This window comes from Salmo salar, chromosome ssa12 (genome assembly GCF_905237065.1).
Source record: "Salmo salar chromosome ssa12, Ssal_v3.1, whole genome shotgun sequence".
Lineage (NCBI taxonomy): Eukaryota > Metazoa > Chordata > Actinopteri > Salmoniformes > Salmonidae > Salmo > Salmo salar.
This window is the reverse complement of record NC_059453.1, coordinates 5,188,482-5,207,630: the sequence shown is the minus strand read 5'-3', so window position 1 is coordinate 5,207,630 and position 19,149 is coordinate 5,188,482. Positions and strand designations below refer to the sequence as shown.

Genomic DNA, 19,149 nt, shown 5'->3' with positions numbered 1-19,149 from the left:
CAGGGCTCCCGAGTGGCGCAGCGGTCTAAGGCACTGCATCTCAGTGCAAGAGGCGTCACTAAAGTCCCTGATTCGAATGCAGGCTGTATCACATCTGGACGTGATTGGGAGTCCCATAGGGCGGCGCACAAGTGGCCCAGCATCTTCCGGGGTAGGCCGTCATTGTAAATAAGAATTTGTTCTTAACTGACTTGCCTAGTTAAATAAAGGTTAAATGTTATTATTTTTTAAATAAACTTATGGAATTGTGAGGTGATTTCCAACAGTTAAAGTCCTGCAATAAGAGCTATAACGCTATTATTTGTGTAAACTCTTCAGATTTCATGGACCCAAGATCCAGAGGTAAAGCTGTACAGTAAAATAGAAGTATGTCCCAAAGCAATTATAATGCAGTCACAATTACACTATTTCTATCCGTTTGCATCAGTTACAGTATGGGACTCTTATTTTGAAGTCAAACCGCAAATTCCATTGTTGCTCATCATTATTCTAGCTAGCATCACACAGGTGCTTTTCCGACCTGATACAATAATCACTTGTAACCTGCACGGTCTCAAACAGAGTACGGAGAAGAGCAACGGTCGATAGTTGAGATCGGCCTCGTCACAGAAGAACCACACTAGAACCGGACAGAAAAAAACAACTGAAAACCTGTCAGACCATTGGAGAAGTGAACTCAAACGAGCCTGAGAGAAAACGGAACCTTTGTTTTCAGAAGCAGCAGGGAGCCGAACCGGAGGAAAGATGATGAGTTTTCTGCCATACTTCTCCGCTGAGACATGGACCCTCCTGGCCCTCCTCATCACCCTAATAGTAGTGTAAGGACTTACATCAAATCAAATGTTATTTGTCACATTTATCGTAGTTAACCGGTTTAGACAAACAGTGAAATGCTTAGTTAGGGGTCCTTTTCCAACAATGCAAGATAAGATATATATTTTGTATACTTCTGTAGAACATATTACTAGTTAATGTGTGTGTACAGGTACGGGTACTGGCCCTATGGTGTTTTCACTAAGATGGGTATCCCTGGTCCCAAACCCCTACTTTACTTTGGCACAATGATGGAGTATAAAAAGGTTAGTGCCCATTCAGAATAAACATCTCTCTCATATTTTAAACAATAGTGTTATTTTCCTCCCTGTGTAAAACAATACATTGATAAGGAAAAAGAGGACGAGCCGGTTGTTTGAACAATAGATAAATAAAAGGTAATATGAGACATGATCAGTGTAGACGTTGTGTTGCTTGACCCTGAGGACCATAGAAAAGAACAAACCCTCCTCAACCCTCACCTGTTTCAGTTGTGTTCTCTGTTCAGCTGTAGGACACACCTGGATGACCTCCTAGGGCATGCCCAGGCATGAATCAGCTGTTTCTCCTTTTCTGTCTCTCTCTGCAGGGTTTCACTAACTTTGACACAGAGTGCGTTCAGAAGCATGGGAGAATCTGGGGGTGAGTTCAGTTGGCTGTACCGTACTAAGATGACTCACAACTGTACTATGCTCTTTCCTTACAATTCATCACCTGCTCGAGCTGTCATGTGACCATGAGGAATAGTATTAGTAATGTCAACCAAAACCAGAATAATGTTTTCTATGTAATTTTATAAGAGGTGGTTAATAAATATGTCGGTTTCCAGTGTTGGGTAGGTTACTTTCTAAATGTAATCTGTTACAGTTACTAGTTTTACCTGTCCAACATTACCCCAAACTAAGTAACGTAATCTGATTACATTCAGTTACTAGTTTTACCTGTCCAACATTACCCCAAACTCAGTAACGTAATCTGATTACATTCAGTTACTAGTTTTACCTGTCCAACATTACCCCAAGCTCAGTAACGTAATCTGATCACATTCAGTTACTAGTTTTACCTGTCCAACATTACCCCAAGCTCAGTAACGTAATCTGATTACATTCAGTTACTAGTTTTACCAGTCCAACATTACCCCAAACTAAGTAATGTAATCTGATTACATTCATTTACTAGTTTTACCTGTCCAACATTACCCCAAACTAAGTAACGTAATCTGATTACATTCAGTTACTAGTTTTACCTGTCCAACATTACCCCAAGCTCAGTAACGTAATCTGATTACATTCAGTTACTAGTTTTACCTGTCCAACATTACCCCAAACTAAGTAACGTAATCTGATTACATTCAGTTACTAGTTTTACCTGTCCAACATTACCCCAAGCTCAGTAACGTAATCTGATTACATTCAGTTACTAGTTTTACCTGTCCAACATTACCCCAAACTAAGTAACGTAATCTGATTACATTCAGTTACTAGTTTTACCTGTCCAACATTACCCCAAGCTCAGTAACGTAATCTGATTACATTCAGTTACTAGTTTTACCTGTCCAACATTACCCCAAACTAAGTAACGTAATCTGATTACATTCAGTTACTAGTTTTACCTGTCCAACATTACCCCAAGCTCAGTAACGTAATCTGATTACATTCAGTTACTAGTTTTACCTGTCCAACATTACCCCAAGCTCAGTAACGTAATCTGATTACATTCAGTTACTAGTTTTACCTGTCCAACATTACCCCAAACTAAGTAACGTAATCTGATTACATTCAGTTACTAGTTTTACCTGTCCAACATTACCCCAAACTAAGTAACGTAATCTGATTACATTCAGTTACTTTTAGATTACTTTCCCTTTAAGAGGCAATACATTTACTTCCTGGGTTGGTTATGTAGGCTTCTTCTAACATATCGCTTTCTACTGTTAGGTTCTAAATGAACCCAGTAAAACTCACGGATGATTAATAAAGCTTAAATCAAGTTTATTCGCCCATTAGGGTCAATACAGCTGCATCAGACAAAATACATATTCACACAAACACTGATATTTAACCCTTTCTCCTATGCTGAGTCTCCTCCTACACATCTGAACAGCCAATACAGAACCTTAGTGATTCCTGTTCTTCCTCACTTCATCTGACTTGACCTCTGCCCCAAAGTGCTCACTCCTCCCCAACTCACGGCTGTTATGTTGTCTTGTACCAGACGGTGTCTATCCTCCTCTCATAGGATCCATGACAATAACATATCCTGACATAATGTAAACATGATACATTCCCCTCTCTCCCTCAGTGACAGGAATAAGTATATTTCATGATTTCATAAATCAAGAAATCAGAACCTAACACTACTATATATAATAATAGGATTAAACAAACTTAAACTTGCGGCTCTTTTCAATGCTGATTTGAATGTCATTGAGAAAACAGAGAAGTGTCAAAGTTATTTTTTCACAAACATCTTTTCTGAATTTAAATTAATCCTCAAAGTAATCATCTAGTTTTTAAAAAATATCTGTAATCTGATTACAATATTTTTTGCTGGTAATGTAACAGATTACAGTTACCGTTTAAAAAAAGATCCCTTACATGTAATCCGTTACTCCCCAACCCTGTGTGCTTCTCCTTGTGAAGGATCTATGATGGGAGGCAGCCTGTTTTGTGTACCATGTAGGTGTATATATAAATAGTGGTTAAAGCCAGGTATCTTTCTCCTCTGTGAAGGATCTATGATGGGAGGCAGCCTGTTTTGTGTATCATGGACAAAAGCATGATCAAGACCATCCTGATTAAAGAGTGCTACAACATCTTCCCCAACCGCAGAGTAAGACACACACACACACACACACACACACACACACACACACACACACACACACACACACACACACACACACACACACACACACATTCCCCTAATAATAATCTGAATAATAATAATCCTAACATTATTACTGATATTATTAATACATTATTTGTGGCATTCATTATTCATTCATTTTAAAGTAGTGTGACTATTATGTAAATACTTTGATCAATATGAAATCATATCATTGTTATAACTGTCCTCCATGTTTTAGAACTTACGTCTGAACGGTGAGATGTTTGATCATTAATACAACTGTCCTCCATGTTTTAGGACTTCCGTCTGAATGGTGAGCTGTTTGATAATTAATACAACTGTCCTCCATGTTTTAGAACTTCTGTCTGAATGGTGAGCTGTATGATCATTAATACAACTGTCCTCCATGTTTTAGAACTTCTGTCTGAATGGTGAGCTGTTTGATCATTAATACAACTGTCCTCCATGTTTTAGGACTTCCATCTGAACGGTGAGATGTTTGATGCGCTGTCCGTCGCCGAGGACGATACATGGAGACGGATTGGCAGTGTCCTCTCACCTTCCTTTACCTCTGGACGACTAAAAGAGGTAGAACCATCCCTCCATCTCTCCCTTTCTATGTTTTATCAACTTCTTATAAATGCTTTATAACTTGTTATAAACTATTTACTAACTCATTATAGCTTGTTATAAACTATTTACTAATTCATTATATCTTGTTAGAAACTCTTTATAAACTCATTATAGCTTGATATAAACTCTTTATAAACTCATTATAGCTTGTTATAAACTCTTTCTAAACTCTTTATAGCTTGTTATAAACTCCTTATAAACTCATTATAGCTTGTTATAAACTGTTTACTAACTCGTTTTAGCTTGTTAGAAACTCTTTATGAACTCATTATCGCTTGTTATGAACTCAAAACTAAATCAAATGAAATTGTATTAGTTGCAAACACATATTTAGCAGATGCGGGTGTAGTGAAATGCTTGTGTTCCTAGCTCCAACAGTGCAGTAATAACTAACAATACACAACAATACACACAAGTCTAAAAGTTAAATAATGGAATTAAGAAATATAGAAATATTAGGATGAGCAATGTCGAAGTCTGGAGTATTAAATTATATATATGTATATATATTTTTTAATTGATTTTACCTTTTATTTAACTAGGCAAGTCAGATATGAACAAATTCTTATTTACAATGACGGCCTAGGAACAGTGTGCTGTTTTGGTGGCAGAACAACTGATTTTTACCTTGTCAGCTCGGGGATTTGATCTAGCAACCTTCCAGTTACTAGTCCAACGTCCTAACCACTAGGCTACCTGCCTCCCCATATGTGATGGGATGTATAGACATTATGTCAATAGAATATATAGCAAATCTGTAGAATACATGGATAGAATAGTATACATTTTAAGTTGGAAATTTACATACACTTAGGTTGGAGTCATTAAAACTTGTTTTTCAACCACTTCACAAATTTATTTTTGACAAACTATAGTTTTGTCAAGTCGGTTAGGACATCTACTTTGTGCATGACACAAGTAATTCTTCCAACAATTGTTTACAGACAGATTATTTAACTTATAATTCACTGTATCACAGTTCCAGTGGGTTAGAAGTTTACATTCACTAAGTTGACTATGCCTTTAAACAGCTTGGAATATTCCAGAAAATGATGTCATGGCTTTAGAAGCTTCTGATAGGCTAATTGACAACATTTGAGCCAATTGGAGGTGAACCTGTGGATGTATTTCAAGGCCTACATTCAAACTCAGTGCCTCTTTGCTTGACATCATGGGAAAATCAACAGAAATCAGCCAAAACCTCAGAAAAGAAATTGTAGCCCTCCACAAGTCTGGTTCATCCTTGGGAGCAATTTCCAAACGCCTGAAGGTACCAAGTTCATCTGTACAAACAATAGTACGCAAGTATAACACAATGGGACCACGCAGCCTTCATACCGCTCAGGAAGGAGACACGTTCTGTCTCCTAGAGATGAACGTACTTTGGTGCGAAAAGTGCAAATCAATCCCAGAACAACAGCAAAGGACCTTGTGAAGATGCTGGAGGAAGCGGGTACAAAAGTATCTATATCCACAGTAAAACGACTCCTATATCGACGTAACCTGAAAGGCCGCTCAGCAAGGAAGAAGCCACTGCTCCAAAACCACCATAAAAAAGCCAGACAGTTTGCAACTGCACAAAGATCGTACTTTTTGGAGAAATGTCATCTGGTCTGATGAAACAAAAAATAACTGTTGGCCATAATGACCCTCATTATGTTTGGAGGAAAAAGGGGGAGGCTTGAAAGCCGAAGAACACCATCCCAACCGTGAAGCACGGGGGTGGCAGCATCATGTTGTGGGGGTGCTTTGCTGCAGGAGGGACTGGTGCACTTCACAAAATAGATTGCATCTTCAATGAAAATGATGTGGATATATTGAAGCAACATCTCAAGACATCAGTCAGGAAGTTAAAGCTTGGTCGCAAATGGGTCTTCCAAATGGACAATGACCCCAACCATACTTCCAAAGTTGTGGCAAAATGGCTTAAGGACAACAAAGTCAAGGTATAGGAGTGGCAATCACAAAGCCCTGACCTCATTCCTATCGAAAATGTGTGGGCATAACTGAAAAAGCCAAAATTCACCCAACTTATTGTGGGAAGCTTGTGGAAGGCTACAGAAAACGTTTGACCCAAGTTAAACAATTTAAAGGCAATGCTACCAAATACTAATTGAGTGTATATAAACTTCTGACCCAGTAGGAATGTGATGAAAGAAATAAAAGCTGAAATAAATCATTCTCTCTAGTATTATTCTGACATTTCACATTCTTAAAATGAAATGGTGATCCTAACTGACCTAAGACAGGGAAATTTGACTCAGATTAAATGTCAGGAATTGTGAAAAACTGAGTTTAAATGTATTTGGCTAAGGTGTATGTAAACTTCGACTTCAAATGTATATACTAGGCGGTGTCAGAGGAAAGCCCCAAAAATTGTCAAAGACTCCAGTCACCCAGCTCTCCCCAAGTGGCGCAATGGTCTAATAATAATGTGCCACTCGAGATCCTGGTTAGAGTCTAGGCTCTGTCGCAGCCGCAAGCCGTAAGACTGCTGAACAATTAATCAAATGGCCACCCAAATTGTTTACATATTTTTTACTATAGTTTATTTAGTAAATATTTTCTTATCTATGTTTCTTGAACTGCATTCTTGCTTAAGGGCTTGTAAGTAAGCATTTCATGGTAAGTTCTACACCTGTTGTATTCGGCGTATGTGACAAATACATTTGATTTAATTTAGTTGTGTGGTTGTGGTCAGTAGTTGTGGTCAGTGGTTGTGGTCAGTGGGTGTTGCCAGTAGTTGTGTGGTCAGTAGTTGCAGTCAGTAGGTGTGTGGTCAGTGGTTGTGTGGTCAGTAGTTCTGTGGCCAATATTTGTGTGGTTGTGGTCAGTAGTTGTGGTCAGTAGGTGTGTGGTCGGTGGTTGTGTAGCTGTGGTCAGTAGTTGCAGTCAGTAGTTGTGGTGGGTAGTTGTGGTCGGTATTTGTGGTCTGTAGTTGTATAGTTGTGGTCCGTAGTTGTGGTCAGTAGTTGTGTAGCTGTGGTCAATAGTTGCGGTCAGTAGTTGTGTGGTTGTGGTCAGTAGTTGTGTGGTTGTGGTCAGTAGTTGTGTGGTTGTGGTCAGTAGTTGTGTGGTCAGTAGTTCTGTGGTTGTGGTCAGTAGTTGTGTGGTCGTTAGTTGTGTGGTCGGTAGTTGTGTGGTCGGTGGTTGTGTGGTCAGTAGTTGTGGTTAGTAGTTGTGTGGTCAGTAGTTGTGGTTGTGGGGTCCGTAGTTGTGGTCGGTAGTTGTGTTGTTGTGGTCGGTTGATGTGTGGTCAGTGGTTGTGGCCAGTAGTTGTAGTTGTGGTCAGTAGTTGTGTGGCCAGTAGTTGTGGTCAGTAGTTGTGGTCAGCAGTTGTGTAGTTGTGGTTGTGGTCAGTGGTTGTGTAGTTGTGGTCAGTGGTTGTGGTCAGTGGTTGTGTAGTTGTGGTCAGTAGTTGTGTGGTTGTGGTCAGTGGTTGTGTAGTTGTGGTCAGTGGTTGTGGTTGTGTAGTTGTGGTCAGTGGTTGTGGTCAGTGGTTGTGTAGTTGTGGTCAGTGGTTGTGTAGCTGTGGTCAGTAGTTGTGTGGCCAGTAGTTGTGGTTGGTAGTTGTGGTCAGTAGTTGTGTAGTTGTGGTCAGTAGTTGTGTAATTGTGGTTGTGTTGCAGGTTCTTTGGGCCCTACAGTATGGACGTGGTCACCAGCACAGCCTTCAGTGTGGACATTGACTCTCTGAACAACCCTTCAGACCCCTTCGTCTCCAACATCAGGAAGATGCTCAAGTTTATCCTGTTCAACCCACTGTTACTCCTAATCTGTGAGGCCACACATGCACACACACACAGACACACAGACACACGGACACAAAGTTGAACTTTTTAATCATATGAAGTTGTATACCTTTTTATATAACTTTCCTCTCCACCCCTCCTCTTCTCCTCTCCTGTCCTCCCCTCCTCTCCTTCCCTCCTCTCCTCTTCTCCCCTCCCGTCCTCCACTCCTCTCCTTCCCTCCTCTCCTCTTCTCCTCTCCCGTCCTCTCCCCCTCTCCCGTCCTCTCCCCTCCCGTCCTCCACTCCTCTCCTCCTCTCCCCTCCCCTCTTCCTCTCCTCTTCTTCTCTCCCGTCCTCCCCTCCTCTCCTCTCCTCTCCTTCTCCAGTGTTGTTTCCCTTCACTAGTCCTATTTTGGAGAAGATGAAGTTTTCTTTCGTCCCGACTGCGGTGACAGACTTCTTTTACGCCTCGCTGGCTAAGATCAAATCTGGACGTGACACTGGGAACTCAACTGTAAACATCTTTTATATTTATATTTGATTGTAATGTTGATATTTTCATCTGTACATTTGTATTTGTATTGTAATATTCTGCATTTATTTATTATATAACTATGTAACTATGTCATGTAACTAGTGATGGACACCAATAGGGAACGTCCATATCGATATCATGTCGGAATTGAAAAACACTATTATTGGGACCCAAATATCTACATTCATATTTGAATCTGTTTGTGATGGTTGTGATTGGACGAGATCCATTAGAATCTGTTTGTTTTGGTTGTGGTTGGACCAGATCAATTCGAATCTGTTTGTGTTGGTTATGATTGGACGAGATCCAGCAGAATATGTTTGTGTTGGTTGTGATTGGACCAGATCCAGTAGAATCTGTTCTTGTTGGTTGTGATTGGATGAGATCCAGTAGAATCTGTTTGTGTTGGTTGTGATTGCACGTATTTGACCTAATTTCATTCACAGAGTCGGGTGGATTTCTTACAACTGATGATCGACTCTCAGAAAGGCAACGACACAAAGACAGGAGAGGAGCAGACTAAAGGTACCTGCCAAACAAACACCTGGAAACTATTGTTACAAACACACACCTGTAAACTACTGTTACAAACACACACCTGTAAAATACTATCACCAATACACACCTGTAAACTACCGATACAAACACACACCTGTAAACTACTGTTACAAACACACACCTGTAAACTACTATCACCAATACACACCTGTAAACTACTGTTACAAACACACACCAGTTACCAACACACACCTGTAAACTACTGTAACAAACACACACCTGTAAACTACTGTTACAAACACACACCTGTAAACTACTATCACCAATACACACCTGTAAACTACTGTTACAAACACACACCTGTAAACTACTGTTACAAACACACACCTATAAACTACTGTTACAAACACACACCTATAAACTACTATCACCAATACACACCTGTAAACTACTGATACACACACCTATAAACTACTGTTACAAACACACACCTATAAACTACTGTTACCAGCACACACCGGTAAACTACTATCACCAATACACACCTGTAAACTACTGATACACACACCTGTAAACTACTGTTACAAACACACACCAGTTACCAACACACACCTGTAAAATACTGTAACAAACACACACCTGTAAACTACTGCTACAAACACACACCTGTAAACTACTGTTACAAACACACACCTGTTAACTACTGTTACAAACACACACCTGTAAGCTACTGTTACAAACACACACCTGTAAACTACTGTTACAAACACACACCTATAAACTACTGCTACAAACACACACCTGTAAACTACTGTTACAAACACACACCTGTTAACTACTGTTACAAACACACACCTGTAAACTACTGTTACAAACACACACCTGTAAAATACTGTTACAAACACACACCTATAAACTACTGTTACCAACACACACCTGTAAACTACTGTTACAAACACACACCTGTAAAATACTGTTACAAACACACACCTATAAACTACTGTTACCAACACACACCTGTAAACTACTGTTACAAACACACACCTGTACAAACACACACTTGTTACAAACACACACTTGTTAACTACTATTACAAACACACACTTGTAACAAACACACACCTGTAAACTTCTCACAAACACACACTTGTTACAAACACACACCTGTTACAAACACACACCTGTAAACTTCTATTACAAACACACACCTGTAAACTTCTGTCACAAACATACACTTGTTACAAACACACACCTGTTACAAACACACACCTGTAAACTTCTATTACAAACACACACCTGTAAACTGCTGTTACAAATGCACACCTGTTACAAACACACAGCTGTTACAAACTCTTCTCTTGGACTCTCTCTCTCTCTCTCTCTCTCTCTCTTTCTCACTCTCTCTCACTCTTTCTCTCTCTCTCTCTCTCTTTCCACAGGACTGACTGATCATGAGATCTTGTCTCAGGCCATGATCTTCATCTTCGCCGGCTACGAGACCAGCAGCAGTACTATGAGTTTCCTGGCCTATAACTTGGCAACCAACCCCCATGTCATGACCAAACTGCAGGAGGAGATAGATACTGTGTTCCACAACAAGGTAACCCCCACACCATGACTAAACTGCAGGAGGAGATAGATACTGTGTTCCCCAACAAGGTAACCCCCATGTCATGACCAAACTGCAGGAGGAGATAGATACTGTGTTCCCCAACAAGGTAAACCCCACACCATGACCAAACTGCAGGAGGAGAAAGATACTGTGTTCCCCAACAAGGTAACCCCACACCATGACTAAACTGCAGGAGGAGATAGATACTGTGTTCCCCAACAAGGTAACCCCCACACCATGACTAAACTGCAGGAGGAGATAGATACTGTGTTCCCCAACAAGGTAACCCCCATGTCATGACCAAACTGCAGGAGGAGATAGATACTGTGTTCCCCAACAAGGTAAACCCCACACCATGACCAAACTGCAGGAGGAGAAAGATACTGTGTTCCCCAACAAGGTAACCCCACACCATGACTAAACTGCAGGAGGAGATAGATACTGTGTTCCCCAACAAGGTAACCCCCACACCATGACTAAACTGCAGGAGGAGATAAATACTGTGTTCACCAACAAGGTAACCCCCACAACATGACCAAACTGCAGGAGGAGATAGATACTGTGTTCCCCAACAAGGTAACCCCCACACCATGACCAAACTGCAGGAGGAGATAGATACTGTGTTCCCCAACAAGGTAACCCCCACACCATGACCAAACTGCAGGAGGAGATAGATACTGTGTTCCCCAACAAGGTAACCCCCACACCATGACCAAACTGCAGGAGGAGATAGATACTGTGTTCCCCAACAAGGTAACCCCCACACCATGACCAAACTGCAGGAGGAGATAGATACTGTGTTCCCCAACAAGGTAACCCCCACACCATGACTAAACTGCAGGAGGAGATAGATACTGTGTTCCCCAACAAGGTAACCCCCACACCATGACCAAACTGCAGGAGGAGATAGATACTGTGTTCCCCAACAAGGTAACCCCCACAACATGACCAAACTGCAGGAGGAGATAGATACTGTGTTCCCCAACAAGGTAACCCCCACACCATGACCAAACTGCAGGAGGAGATAGATACTGTGTTCCCCAACAAGGTAACCCCCACAACATGACCAAACTGCAGGAGGAGATAGATACTGTGTTCCCCAACAAGGTAACCCCCACACCATGACCAAACTGCAGGAGGAGATAGATACTGTGTTCCCCAACAAGGTAACCCCCACACCATGACCAAACTGCAGGAGGAGATAGATACTGTGTTCCCCAACAAGGTAACCCCCACACCATGACCAAACTGCAGGAGGAGATAGATACTGTGTTCCACAACAAGGTAACCCCCACACCATGACTAAACTGCAGGAGGAGATAGGTACTCAAATCAAATCAAATGTATTTATAAAGCCCTTCTTACATCAGCTGATATCTCAAAGTGCTGAACAGAAACCCAGCCTAAAACCCCAAACAGCAAGCAATGCAGGTGTAGAAGCACGGTGGCTAGGAAAAACTCTCTAGAAAGGCCAGAACCTAGGAAGAAACCTAGAGAGGAACCAGGCTATGAGGGGTGGCCAGTCCTCTTCTGGCTGTGCCGGGTGGAGATTATAACAGAACATGGCCAAGATGTTCAAATGTTCATAGATGACCAGCAGGGTCAAATAATAATAATCACAGTGGTTGTCAAGGGTGCAACAGGTCAGCACCTCAGGAGTAAATGTCAGCTGGCTTTTCATAGCCGATCATTCAGAGTATCTCTACTGTCATCTCTAGAGCGTTGAAAACAGCAGGTCTGGGAGGTCACAGGCAGGTCCATAGCCACAGGCAGAACAGTTGAAACTGAAACAGCAGCACAGCCAGGTGGACTGGGGACAGCAAGGAGTACAGGAGTTACAATAACAAATAACCCCTTTACTGGTCAGGACGTGACAGTACCCCCCCCCCCATAGGTGCAGACCCCGGATGCACCTCAAACAAAAAAAAATAAAATAAACCCCAAAACTAAAGGAAGGGAAGGGAGGGTGGCCACCGTCACCGACGGTTCTTGTGCTACACCCCCCCCTCCCAAATCATCCAATGGAGGTGACTCAGGCTCTGGCCTTAGTCCCCAACCTAACCTGTCCACCCCTGCTGAAGGTTCAGGGCTGATGCGCGTCGCTGGAGACCTCGGGCTGATGCGTGTCGCTGGAGACCTCGGACTGGAGGGCAACTCTGGGAGCTTCGGACTGGAGGGCGACTCTGGGAGCTCCGGACTGAAGGGCGACTCTGGGAGCTCCGGACTGAAGGGCGACTCTGGCTGCGCCGGTTCCGGACTGTTGGGCAACTCTGGCTGCGCCGGTTCCGGACTGTAGGCCGTCTCTGCAGGCTCCGGACTGTGGGCCGTCTCTGCAGGCTCCGGACTGTAGGACATCGCCGGAAGCACTGGACGGGGAACTGTCGCCGGAAGCTCTAGACGGGGAACTGTCGCCGTAAGCTCTGGACAGGGAACTGTAACCGAAGCTCTAGACGGGGAACTGTCACCGAAGCTCTAGACGGGGAACTGTCGCCGGAAGCTCTGGATGGGGAACTGTTGCCGGAAGCTCTGGACGGGGAACTGTCTCCAGAAGCTCTGGACTGGACAGGCGCACTACAGGCCTGGTGCGTTGGGCTGGCTTTGGAGGCGCCAGACTGGTAACACGCACCTCAAGGCCAGTGTGAGGAGCAGGAGCAGGACGAACTGGACTGGGCTGATGCACTGGAGGCCTAGTGCGTGGGGCTGGTACAGGAGGAGATATATACTGTGTGAGTGTCAGTTGTGGTGAGGTTCTGATTTGTGTGTAACCCCGGTGCCAGATGTGGTGAGGTTCTGATGTGTGTGTAACCCTGGTGCAGGCTCCAATCCAGTACGAAGCTCTGATGCAGATGTACTATTTGGACTGTGTGTTGAACTAGTCTCTGAGACTGTACCCCATCGCCCCGCGACTGGAGAGGGTCGCCAAGAAGACAGTGGAGATCAACGGCATCGTCATCCCCAAAGACTGCGTTGTCCTGGTTCCCACGTGGACCCTCCACCGTGACCCAGAGATCTGGTCAGACCCTGAGGAGTTCAAACCAGAGAGGTACTGGACCGCACCGTAACCACAATCTAACCGTAACCGTAACCATAACACAACCATAATACAACCATAACACAACCACAATTCAACCATAACACAACCATAACACAACCATAACACAACCACAATACAACCATAACACAACCATGACACAACCATGACACAACCTTAACACAACCATAACACAACCTTAATACAACCACAATTCAACCACAATATAAACACAAGAGCATTTCAACATTTTGCTACAACGTAACCACAACTACAGTGCATCATAGTACTACAGTGCAATGTGTAATGTGTCTGAAACACAACCACAAATCAACTACAATACAATGTGTAATGTGTCTGAAACACAACCACAAATCAACTACAATACAATGTGTAATATGACTGAAACACAACCACAAATCAACTACAATACAATGTGTAATATGACTGAAACACAACCACAAATCAACTACAATACAATGTGTAATATGACTGAACCACAACCACAAATCAACTACAATACAATGTGTAATATGACTGAAACACAACCACAAATCAACTACAATACAATGTGTAGTATGACTGAAACACAACCACAAATCAACTACAATACAATGTGTAATATGACTGAACCACAACCACAAATCAACTACAATACAATGTGTAATATGACTGAAACACAACCACAAATCAACTACAATACATTGTGTAATATGACTGAAACACAACCACAAATCAACTACAATACAATGTGTAATATGTCTGATCCACAACCACAAATCAACTACAATACAATGTGTAATATGACTGAAACACAACCACAAATCAACTACAATACAATGTGTAATATGACTGAAACACAACCACAAATCAACTACAATACAATGTGTAATATGACTGAACCACTACCACAAATCAACTACAATACAATGTGTAATATGACTGAACCACAACCACAAATCAACTACAATACAATGTGTAATATGACTGAACCACAACCACAAATCAACTACAATGTAATGTGTCTGATCCACAACCACAAATCAACTACAATACAATGTGTAGTGTGTCTGCCCTCTCCCTGTCCAGGTTCAGTAAGGAGAACAAGGAGTCTATTGATCCGTACACGTACATGCCGTTTGGGGCGGGGCCCAGGAACTGTATCGGGGTGCGTTTCGCCCTGATCATGATCAAACTGGCCATGGTCGAGATCCTCCAGAGTTTCACTTTCTCCGTCTGCGACGAGACCGAGGTGAGACGCTCACCTGAGCAGACAGAATATGACATCATCAAACATCAGTAGCATTCATAGATAGAGGCCGCCATTACCGAAGCACCTGTTTTAACATGGTCACCACCTGTTTTAACATGGTCAGCGCCTGATTTCGCATGGTCACCACCTGTTTTAACATGGTCAGGGCCTGTTTTAACATGGTCACCACCTGTTTTAACATGGTCAGTGCCTGATTTCGCATGGTCACCACCTGTTTTAACATGGTCAGCGCCTGTTTTAACATGGTCACCACCTGTTTTAACATGGTCACCACCTGTTTTAACATGGTCACTGCCTGTTTTAACATGGTCACCACCTGTTTTAACATGGTCACCACCTGTTTTAACATGGTCACCGCCTGTTTTATCATGGTCAGCGCCTGTTTTATCATGGTCAGCACCCGTTTTAGCATGTTCAGCACCCATTTTAGCATGTTCAGCACCTGTTTTGACATGGTCAGCACCTGTTGTAACATGGTCAGCACCTATTACATGGTCAGCACCTATTACATGGTCAGCACTTATTACATGGTCAGCACCTATTACATGGTCAGCACCTATTACATGGTCAGCACCTGTTGTAACATGGTCAGCATGTGTTTTAACATGGTCAGCATGTGTTTTAACATGGTCAGAACCTGTTTTATCATGGTTAGCGCCTGTTTTAAACATGATCACCACCTGTTTTAACATGGTCATCGCCTGTTTTAGCATGGTCAGCGCCTTTTTTAACATGGACCTGTTTTAACTTGGCCACTGCCTGTTTTAGCATGGTCAGCGCCTTTTTTAACATGGACCTGTTTTAACATGGCCACTGCCTGTTTTAGCATGGCCACTGCCTGTTTTAACATGGCCACTGCCTGTTTTAGCATGGCCACTGCCTGTTTTAACATGGCCACTGCCTGTTTTAACATGGTCACCGCCTGTTTTAACATAGTCATCGCCTGTTTTAGCATGGTCAGCGCCTTTTTTAACATGGTCACCACCTTTTTTAACATGGTCAGCGTCTATTTTAGCATGGGCACCGCCTGTTTTAGCATGGTGTCCACCTGTTTGAACATGGTCAGCAACTGTTTTAGCATGGACCTGTTTTAACATGGCCACTGCCTGTTTTATCATGGTCACTGGCTGTTTTAACATGGTCAGCACCTGTTTTAACATGGTCACCACCTGTTTTAACATGGTCACCACCTGTTTTAACATGGTCTGTTATTATCTATAGATCCTTTTGGAGATGCACAACGAGGGTTCTGTTCTGTTATGTTGTTCTCTATAGATCCTGTTGGAGATGGACAACCAGGGTTATGTTCTGTTCTGTTGTTCTCTATAGATCCTGTTGGAGATGGACAACAAAGGTTCTGTTCTGTTGTTCTCTATAGATCCTGTTGGAGATGGACAACCAGGGTTATGTTCTGTTCTGTTGTTCTCTATAGATCCTGTTGGAGATGGACAACCAGGGTTATGTTCTGTTCTGTTGTTCTCTATAGAACCTGTTGGAGCTGGACAACCAGGGTTATGTTCTGTTCTGTTGTTCTCTATAGATCCTGTTGTAGATGGACAACCAGGGTTATGTTCTGTTCTGTTATTCTCTATAGATCCCATTGGAGATGGACAACCAGGGTCTGCTGATGCCAAAACGACCAATCAAACTGAGGCTGGAGCCCCGTTAAAACACCTCTAGCAACACCGCCGCCACCTCTCTTTAGTGTCCAACAACGTGACCGTATGCAGGAGCACCCAACCCTGGAGTACCCTTCTCTCTCTCTCGCTCTCTCTCTTGCTCTCTCTCTCCCCCCCTCTCTCCCCCCCACACACAAAAGGGCTACAGACAGAAATACTTCTCCGAACATGCTGTTTAATCAGCTTCTTGATCGATTATCTTGACAAAGGATAAAATGCTCACTTACAGGGATGGAAACATTTGTGGACCAAATTTGAGAGAAATTGGCTTTTTGTGCGTATGGAAAATTTCTGGAATCTTTTATTTCAGCTCATGAAACATTTTTGTTCAACAGCCTCACTATCTATCTATCTATCTATCTATCTATCTATCTATCTATCTATCTATCTATCTATCTATCGATCGGCTACTGAATATTCAGTTCTTATCCTGCTGTATGAGTCACGTCCTGACCCTTGTAAGATGTCATTTTCTATAGTAGAGTAGGTCAGGGCATGACAGGGGGTGTTTTTGGGTGGTTTTCTTGTTATCTGTTTCTATGTGGTTTTTCTAGGTTTCTATTTCTATGTTGGGGTTGTTGGATGATCTCCAATTAGAGGCAGCCGGTCCTCGTTGTCTCTAATTGGAGATCATCTTTAAGTAGGGGGTTTTTCCACTTGGTTTTGTGGGTTGTTAATTTTTGAGTAGTGTTATTTCTCTTTGCGTCACGGTTTTGTTATTTTGTTGTTTCAAGTTATTGGTGTATTGCAAACGTTTCACGGTAGTAATAAATATGTGGAACTACAACCATTCTGCGCTTTGGTCCGATCCTTTAAACAGCCGTGACAATATGCTACTGAATATTCAGTCCTTATCCTAACCCTGCTAAAGGCTACTGAATATTCAGTCCTGACCCTGCGATAGGCTACTGAATATTCAGGCTGAGATTCAATAGGCTACTTAATATAACATGATAAAAAAAATAAGACTGAATTCGCGATAAATGTATGATATGTCAGTTCAATCAGAAATTACCTTTTAATGGCACATAGCTGACAAAGTGCTGGGATTGAATCCTGGTCTCAGTCTCATGCTTGGTTTGAGTAGGACTCAGAAACCCATTTCCACCAGATAAAAGAAAGATAGTAATACTATGGATGCATTAGGGGTACATGTCTTGTCTTGTTAAAGTTAGACAGCAGGAGGTATTAAATCCATGGCATGATGTCATGCCTGGATCCTGCACACTACTGGCTGGTGGCTGGAATTCTCCTAGAATGTAGAACTCTAGCTGGTGTTCTCTAGAACTGTACTCTCATTCTGTTCCTCTGGGTGTTTTGCTGTCCAGTCATTCCAAAATAGAATCTGTACTGTCTGTTGAGATGATCCCTGCAGCTGCTTTGCTTTTGCTTTAATCATCACAAACCAATAAAAAACATCACACTAATGAACAAGGCCGTCTGTGTATTTATTAACATTCATAACACAAAACTTTATAGATGATAGTTTACTGTAGGTATATTGGTTGAAGCTCAGTGTTAAATTCAAATCTCTTTACCATCATCATCTAAACCAATCTCCAAGAAAATTCACAAGTCAACTTGATTGGAGGCACACAACAAACGCACACTTTTTTGTTTACTACATGAGTCCATATGTGTTATTTCATAGCTTTGATGTCTTCGCTATTATTCCACAATGTAGAAAATAGTAAAGATAAAGAAAACCTCTGGAATGAGTAGGTGTGTCCAAACTTTTGACTGGTACAGTACAGTTGAAGTGGGAAGTTTACATACACTTATGTTGGAGTCATTAAAACTCAACCACTCCACAAATTTCTTGTTGACAAACTATAGTTTTGGCAAGTCGGTTAGGACATCTACTTTGTGAATGACACAAGTAATTTTTCCAACAATTGTTTACAGACAGATTATTTCACTTATAATTCACTGTATCACAATTCCAGTGGGTCAGAAGTTTACATTCACTAAGTTGACTGTTCCTTTAAACAGCTTGGAAAATTCCAGAAAAGGATGTCATGGCTTTAGAAGCTTCTGATAGGCTAATTGACATCATTTGTGTCACGTCCTGACCATAGTAAGAGGTTATTTTCTATGGTAGAGTAGGTCAGGGCGTGACAGGGGGTGTTTTGTGTTTTTCTATGTTTTGTATTTCTATGTTTAAGTTCTAGTTTTTCTATGTTGTTTTGGGGGGGGGGGTTGATCTCCAATTGGAGGCAGCTGGTCCTCGTTGTCTCTAATTGGAGATCATATTTAAGTAGGGGTTTTTCTTCCTGTGGGTTATTATATTTTGAGTAGTGTTTGTTTCTCTCTGCGTCACGGTTTGTTGTTTTGTCATTTCAGTTATTTATGTATTGCAAAGTTTCACAGATTAAATAAAATGTGGAACTACAACCACGCTGCACTTTGGTCTACTCCTTTCGACAGCCGTGACAATTTGAGTCAATTGGAGGTGTACCTGTGGATGTATTTCAAGGCCTACCTTCAAAGTCA

The 19,149-nt window shown here is 42.0% G+C and overlaps 1 pseudogene across 1 annotated transcript; it reads left to right on the top strand.

Annotated features, from left to right (window-relative positions):
* The first annotated feature begins 525 nt into the window (after positions 1 to 525).
* Positions 526 to 18,083, top strand: LOC106591924 (cytochrome P450 3A27-like; annotated as a pseudogene). The gene is made up of 12 exons (XR_006758151.1): positions 526 to 818; positions 986 to 1,079; positions 1,403 to 1,455; positions 3,546 to 3,645; positions 4,138 to 4,251; positions 7,912 to 8,074; positions 8,416 to 8,543; positions 9,011 to 9,089; positions 10,501 to 10,661; positions 13,490 to 13,716; positions 14,794 to 14,956; positions 16,572 to 18,083. The product of XR_006758151.1 is annotated as a cytochrome P450 3A27-like (transcript).
* Positions 18,084 to 19,149: the final 1,066 nt, after the last annotated feature.